We start from the raw sequence: 8,652 nt of genomic DNA on the forward strand, positions 1-8,652 counted from the left end.
ATCGCCATTGGCGGCCAAAGACTTGCCGCGTAAGTCAGCCCTCATTCTGCCAACGGCCTTGTCAAAGAGGGCAGAGGAGCGGGCAGAGGTTCAGGGCACTCTCTAGTCCTAGGGGTGGGAAACTGTTCCAAAGGCGGAAGAATCAGTAATGACCAACGGCATGATGATGCAGAAGGCATTGGAAACCACTGCATTCATTTAAGATACGTAACGTGTATCCACAGGACATGTGGCCTGTAATTGAAGAAGTGTCATGATGATCTCTCCATTGGCAAAAGATTCCGGAATTGTCCCCCATTCGGATCTCTGGGAAGGGACTGCCAAGGAGGAGGTTACCATGAGAAAAAGATTGAATAATCAACGAAAGGATAACGTTCTACGAGTCGAGGCGTGGAATGTCAGAAGCTTGAACGTGGTAGGGAAACTAGAAAATCTGAAAAGGAAAATTCAAAGGCTCAATCTAGATATAGTGGGGGTCAGTGAAGTGAAGTGGTAAGAAGACAAGAATTTCTGGTCAGATGGGTATAGGGTAAAACCAACAGCAGCAGAATATGGTATAACGGGAGTAGGATTCGTTATGAATAGGAAGGTAGGGCAGAGAGTGTGTTACTGTGAACAGTTCAGTGACAGGGTTGTTCTTGTCAGAATCGACAGCAAACCAACACCGACAACGATAGTTGAGGAACACATGCCGACGTTGCAAGCTGAAGATGAAGAGATAGAGAAAGTGTATGAGGATATTGAAAGAATAATACAGTATGTAAAAAAGTATGAAATCTAATAGTCATGGGAGACTGGAATGCGGTTGTAGGGGAAGGATTAGAAGAAAAGGTTACAGGAGAACATGAGCTTGGGACAAGGAATGAGAGAGGGGAAAGACTAATTGAGTTCTGTAACAAGTCTCAGCTAGTAATAGCGAATACTCTGTTCAAGAATCACAAGAGGAGGAGGTATACTTGGAAAAGGTCGGGTGATATTGGAAGATCAGTTAGATTACATCATGGTCAGACAGAGATTCCTAAAACGTACACAGGAACATGTATAGACTCAGGTCACAATTTAATAGTGATGAAGAGTAGGCTGAAGTTTAAGAAATTAGTCAGGAAGAATCAGTACGCAAAGAAGTGGGATACGGAAGTACTAAGGAATGACGAGATACGCTTGGAAGTCTCTAAGGCTATAGATACAGCAATAAGGAATAGCTCAGTAGGCAGTACAGTTGAAGAGGAATGGACATTCCTAAAAAGCGCCATTAAAGTAGTTGGGAAGGAAAACAAAGGTACAGAGAAGGTAACTGCGAAGAAACCGTGGATAACAGAAGAAGTACTTTGTTTGATCGATGAAAGGAGGAAGTACAAAAATGTTCTGGGAAACTCAGGAATAGAGAAATACAGGTCGCTGAGGAATGAAATAAATAAGCCGTCCGAAGTGGCCGTGCGGCTAAAGGCGCTGCAGTCTGGAACCGCAAGACCGCTACGGTCGCAGGTTCGAATCCTGCCTCGGGCATGGATGTTTGTGATGTCCTTAGGTTAGTTAGGTTTAACTAGTTCTAAGTTCTAGGGGACTAATGACCTCAGCAGTTGAGTCCCATAGTGCTCAGAGCCATTTGAACCATTTTTGAAATAAATAGGAAGTGCAGGGAAGCTAAGACGAAATGGCTGCATGAAAAATGTGAAGACATCGAAAAAGAAATGATTGTCGGGAGGACCGACTCAACATAAAGGAGAGTCAAAACAACTTTCGGTGACATTAAACGCAAGGGTGATAACATTTAGAGTGCAACAGGAATTCCACTGTTAAATGCAGAAGAGAGAACGGATAGGTGGAAAGAATACATTGAAAGCCTCTATGAGGGGGAAGATTTGTCTGATGTGATAGAAGAAGAAACAGGAGTCGATTTAGAAGAGATAGGGAATCCAGTATTATAATCAGAATTTAAAAGAGGTTTGGAGGATTTACGACCAAATAAAGCAGAAGGGATGGACAACATTCCATCAGAATTTCTGAAATCGTTGGGGGAAGTGGCAACAAAACGACTATTCACATTGGTGTGTAGAATGTATGAGTCTGGCGACATACCATCTGACTTTCGGAAAAGCATCATCCACACAATTCCGAAGATGGCAAGAGCTGACAAGTGCGAGAATTACCACACAATCAGCTTAACAGCTCATGCATCTAAGTTGCTTGCAAGAAAAATATACAGAAGAATGGAACAGAAAATTGAGGATGCGCTAGATGACGATCAGCTTGGCTTTAGGGAAGGTAAAGGCACGAGAGAGGGAATTCTGACGTTGCGGTTAATAATGGAAGCAAGACTAAAGAAAAATCAAGACACGTTCATAGGATTTGTCGATCTGGAAAATGCGTTCGACAGTGTAATATGTTGCAAGGTGTTCGAAGTTCTGAGAAAGTTAGGGGTACGCTATAGGGAGAGACGGGTCATATACAATCTGTACAACAGCCAAGAGGCAATAATAAGTATGGGCGACCAAGAACGAAGTGCTCGTATTAAAAAAGTTGTAGCCTTTCGCCCCTACTGTTCACAATGGTGGAAATGAAGGAAAGGTTCAGGAGTGAAATTCAAATTCAAGGTGAAAGGATATCAATGATACGATTCGCTGATGACATTGCTGTCTTGAGTGACAGTGAAGACGAATTACATGATCTTCTGAACGGAATGAACAGTCTAATGAGTACAGAGTATGGACTGAGAGTAAATCGAAGAAAGACGAAGGTAAAGAGAAGTAGTAGCAATGAGGACAGCGAGAAACTTAACATCAGGATTGATGGTCACGAAGTAGATAAAGTTAAGGAATTCTACTACCTAGGCAGTAAAATAATCAGTGACGGACAGAGCAAGGAGGACTTGAAAAGCAGACTAGAAATGGCAAAAAGGGCATCCCTGGCCAAGAGAAGCCTTAATTTGAGGAAGAAAATTCTGAGAATGTGCATCTGGAGTGCAGCACTGTATGGTAGTGAAACATGGACTGTGGGAAAACCGGAACAGAAGATAATCGAAGCATTTGAGATGTGGTGCTACAGACGAATGTTGAAAATTAGGTGGACTGATAATGTAAGGAATGAGGAGGTTCTGCGCAGAACTGAAGAGGAAAGGAATATGTGGAAACCACTGATAGGGAGAAGGGACAGGATGATAGGACATCCGTTAAGACATCATGCGCTGTAGAGGGCAAAAGCTGTAGAGGTAGACACAGATTGGAATACATCCAGCAAATAATTGAGGACGTAGGCTGTAAGTGCTACAATGAGATGATGTTAGGACAGGAGAAGAATTCGTGGCGAGCCGCGTCATATTAGTCAGAAGACTAATGGAAAAAAAAATTATAAATGATCGGTGGTCCGGGCTAAACCAAAAACTTTTGACCATAGTTGAAATAGGAACCGAACCCCCCCCCCCCCCAAAGTTTTATTCTGCGTGCGGGCTTTTCGTACATATTTGTTGTAGTGCTTCCGCTTCCGCTTCGGTAATGCTAGCAACTTGGAGTTCTGTATGTCGTAGGATTTCTGAACCGAAAGTGACAGAAACTGTCAACAATTCTTTTTTATTTGTTTCCGGTCAGTATTTTCTGTTTCGTTTTACATCTACACTTCTCTGGGCTACTGAGTGTTTTGAGCTGTTTTCAATTCTATGCTCAGTTACACGGATGATCCAAAATATTATGACCACTGCCCACCTTGAGGCTGAATGCTGCCTGGTGACGTAGTGAGGAAAGTATATATGCGGAGTAGAGACGAACGTAGAATCGCTCTAGCGACAATAGGACCGCCACAAATGGGGAAATCCACCGCCAATCCTTCGACAAAGAGCAGATTATGGCCCGGCGCCTAGGACCGAGCATCTCGGAAATAGCAAAGTTGATCGACTGTTTGCGTGCTACTATTGTGAATATTTATGGAAAGTGGTTGAAGAACCGTGAAACCACCATTCGGCTACAAGGTGTAGGACGTCCAGCTCTCATAACACAACGCGCATGTCGGAGACTTGCCTGCATTGCAAAGCAGGACAGGCAGTGATTTCTGGCAGATGACGACTGAGCACAGTGCTGGTACTGGTACAAATGTTTGAAAGTACATCATTCAGCGAATATTGTTGAACATGGGGCTCTCCAGAAGATGACCCCTGCGTGTTCCTGTACTGACCCAACAGCATCTTCGATTACGAATGCAGTGGACATAAAATCACCGAGACTGGACCGTGCATCAGTGAGAAGGTGTCGGCTGGTCGGATGAATCATGTTTCTTGTTAAACCAGGTCGTCGGTCGAGTTCGCCGTCATCCAAGCGACTGGCTGCTCGAAACACGCACCGTGCTACAGATATAGCTGGTGTGGTAATTTTTTTGCTATGGGGAACATTCACCTGGACTTCCGTGGAACCTGTGATACTAATCGAAAGTACAGTGATAGCTATGGAATAGGTGAACGTTATTAAGGACTACCTGCATCCATTCGTGCTAAATATCTTCCTCGACGGCAATGGTTCTTCCGGCAAGATAACTGTCCAAGTCGCAAGCCCAGAATCGTGGTAAGGTGATTGATGTAATCGCGTAGCTTCCGCGCCCAGAGTCAGTCAACATAAAAAGTTTTTTTGAGGGTGGTATTCTTCTTCTCCAGAAAATGACCACTATAATCGTGGCCGAAACGTCGGTTTTTATCCAGTGACCCTTCTCCATGTCGAGAAAACTATGTTGACATTGGTGTCTTAGCTACTAAATTCGCCTGATCTGATATCGAAGAAACATATCTGGGACGCAATCGGCTCTAGCTCTGAACCTACCAACAACCGGCCAAGAATTTACGGGAACTGCGTGATGTGTGCGTAGATATCTGATCTCACTCCCGTTCAGAAACCTACGAAGAGCAGAATCACTTGTGTGTTATGTTCCAAACAAGGATGAACAAGCTGTTAAGCAAGTGAACATAATGTTTTGACTCATCAGTCTACATGTATTTCTATGCAATTCATTTTCACATCAATGTGATCCACGAACGGGAACTGCGTTGTGATCTTCTTCTGAGAAAAGATCCAGAAAACTGAATTTAATAATTTAGCCTTCATTTTATAATCTTACGTTTCAGTGTACCGTGGTCAAGGCTCGTTTGGACAAACGAATTTGTTTCATTGACTGATTTTATATAGAAAAACTCTGGAGATAAGATCTTGTATTCGAATTCACTGAACTCTCTTCGTAAACTGGTAGCTGTAGTATCGCTTGCTGTGTTTGTTGTCAAGGGTTCAGCTACATTTGAATCTGCTGTGCAACTCTGTCTGAGATATTGCAGGACACTCATTCCAGAAATCTGCATGTGGTCCCACATCTTCAACTTGCCTCAGCCTGTGTATTCATTCATCCAAAACGATGACCATGTTTTCATGCGTTCATAATGTATATTATGAAGACCATCTCACCAAAAAGTGTCATTAGAACGATTTTGTGAACATTTACGTAAATAAAGAAACATATTCATGTTGTCAGCAACTCACTTAATCTAAAGTAACATTACGTTTGTGTTGTAAAACACTTCAAACAAAAGTACGTGTTTAAAAGTGAAACAGACTGCTTTAAATTGATGATAAGAAAAATCTTTTTGAGATATATTATTTTCCTGAATTTATCACGGAAAACTTTATTCACACCAAATACAATGTTTAAACAGAATTTTACAACGAACTTGAAGTGTTTACAGAGTGAGTGTAAGGGAATCTTCTTGGTGTCAGATAAACAATGATAATAGTACGCAACACAGTTAAACGCCAAATTATGCTAAGTCTTATGTCATTACATTTTTTATTAAAATGCAGGTCAAGGGATAACGTTATTAACCTGCAAGAACGAGATTTTAATTGGCACTTAAAGATGTCCTGTGAAGAAAACATGTAGCAGTGGTTGCCAGTAGAAGATTTTCTCTGTATAAATCAGATGATTTTGAAAGTATGAATAGAACTTAGTTGTTGAAATCTACATATACATTTGCACTCAGCAAGTAATCTTCGAACCTTTCACAGTCACCACATACTTTACTAGTATAATTTAAATTTACCTGTCTTCTTTAGAATGATGTGCAGAAAAAGAACAATTATTTGTGCACTTAAGTATGTCCTGTGTTGTCTGTTCTACTGTCACAGGCTTTGTGTGGTAGGTTCGATTTAATGTAGACATTATGTATGCAGTGTTATTGTTAACCAATGTATTCAAATACACGTGAAAGATTAGGCCTTAGGCCTGTTCCTACTGGCCAAATGCTGCGTACAAGGCAAGATCGTGGGTCATACGATCAGTATGTCACCAATCCCTCCAGCTGTTATTACCAGTAGATGAATCCTGATGATGCCACTACTTCATTCAAGCCATTTGACTATGGAAGCAGTCTGTTCAAGTATATAATAATTTAAAATCTTCAGCTGTATTTCAGGTTTAGATTTACATAATAAATTGTCCTTATAACCAAAACTGTAATCTCATTCTTTATTGCAGATATGTCATATCCGTTACTTTTGGGCTGCTATGGCAGAAATCTGGTTATGTCTCCACAACTAGTATGTAAAAGATTCATACATATGAACATTAATGCATATATTAATGCATTCAATTTAATTGAATCTTATATCTTAGTATTGTCCGCCCACAGTAACTGAGTGGTCAGCACGACAGAATATCAATCCTAAGGGCCCGAGTTCGATTCCCGGCTGGGTGATGAGTTGTCCTAACCATCATCATTTCATCCCCATCGACGCGCAAGTCGTCAAAGTGGCGTCAAATCGAAAGACTTGCATCTGGCGAACGGTCTACCTGACGGGAGGCCTTAGTCACACGACATTTCATATTCATCTTAGTATCCTCCTTAAGGGTCATTTCACAAATCGATTTACTCAAAGTTATGATTTGTAATATTATAATTGTTACTATTGCTGCTACTATTACTACTACTACTACTGGTGCTGCTGCTGCTGCTGCTGTTACTACTTCCAATCATAATGATAATAATAGAAAGTATCATCAAAGAAAATTTACAGAAAACACCGCAGTGTTCTCATCCAATTACAGCTAAAGTAATGACAATACCAACTACTATCAAAAAGTGTACTTCTTATACCACATAATGCACCTCAAGTGTTTGTAATATTCAGATGTTTAGATATAGTGATAGTAGTAGAGGCATAATGAACATTATAGTAAAAGTGGATTGAGACTATAATCAGAGAAATGAAGAGGAAGAATGACAGATTTCTGTCTAAGTTGAAATACTGCAATAATAATGGTAATAAACAGTTACATAATAATATAATTATGTTATTATTATTATTATCAGTTACTTGTTAATATTATTATTTTATATGCCACAATCAAAGGTATAGCAAAAGATATAGCCCCTACCTCTTATGTACTTACAATATTTGCATTTTCTAATGAAGTAATGGTTGTAACAGTTACAGAGAAAGAGGGAATACCAGAGTTAAAGACACTGATGATATAAGAATGGAAATAGAAACTGAAGAAAGAGAAATGAAAGTGGAAATAAGAAGGAAACAGTGAAATTGAAACAAAAGGCAGCAAACACCAAATATACAGGTTTAAAACGTAATTTTGTTTAATTATGTATGTATGTTATGCTCACACATATTTATTACATAGATTAGAAAAGTGTATTATATGAAAATATTTAAAAAATATCATTAATATGTATGACATGAAATACGTGCTAAGGTAATTGCTTCTCTTAAACTGAAGTTACATTATTAATAATGCTTTCACTTGATCTGTGTTAACTTTATTTGGTGAATTTTGACTACATTGTGAAGTAATTTATCGTAACTTCTCTATTGATAGTTTTTATAGGCATTATACGCATCTGTTATAAATTATGATACTTCAACTGTTATTTGCTGTGGGTTTGAGAGTAAGCTTTAAGATAATATAGTAGTTTGATGTCAGACACATCCAAATCTTTCGTATAATTATTAAACATGGTGATTTGCACTTCTAGTTGTCAACAGTTTTTGTGTGTTGTGGTTGCAGTTTTTTTTTTTTTTTTTTTAAAAAAGTTACAAATGCCAATATTCATTTATGCTTGTTTGCATATTTGCATTTGTGTCTTTTGCTTGAAACTAACCAATACTCGAAATTATAATCGTAATAAATGAAGAAAATTGACGTTTTAAGACAGAGTTCGCTGTTTAATTTGAATATAATATATTAGAAACATCATAAACATAATATTTATCATCGAAATGAAATTGATAAAAAATGCCTTTAGTCTGGAAACGTTGCACATCTGTCATCAAAAACGTGTGATTTTTTCCAACAACTTGTCTTGGGACTATATCATCCCATTATAATCTGCTATAAACAAAGAAACACAAATCATAATGTCACACTACTACATATATTGACCATAATGTAATCCTATCTACATTTCCTTGTAGTATTTCATAACTTAAAGTTACTACGCCATTAGGCACCATCAAAAGTAAAAAGACAGCAGCAAATTTACAGTATAAAACGTGTAAAACTCTTCTCTGAACTTTCTATATAGGTGCATAACACTTTCACAAAGCTTGGTTATTAACTAAAAGCAATAACCTATAACTAAAAGCAATAACCTTCACCAAGCCATCTTGTATATTTCCC

At 39.0% G+C, this 8,652-nt stretch overlaps 1 long non-coding RNA gene across 1 annotated transcript in view; it reads left to right on the forward strand.

Annotated features, from left to right (window-relative positions):
• Positions 1 to 7,573, forward strand: part of LOC124719810 — a 134,615-nt gene extending 127,042 nt beyond the window's left edge. The window contains exon 4 of the long non-coding RNA XR_007006005.1: positions 7,452 to 7,573. This is a non-coding gene — a long non-coding RNA (uncharacterized LOC124719810). The remainder of the gene's footprint in view (positions 1 to 7,451) is intronic.
• Positions 7,574 to 8,652: the final 1,079 nt, after the last annotated feature.

Source organism: Schistocerca piceifrons, chromosome 1 (genome assembly GCF_021461385.2).
Source record: "Schistocerca piceifrons isolate TAMUIC-IGC-003096 chromosome 1, iqSchPice1.1, whole genome shotgun sequence".
Lineage (NCBI taxonomy): Eukaryota > Metazoa > Arthropoda > Insecta > Orthoptera > Acrididae > Schistocerca > Schistocerca piceifrons.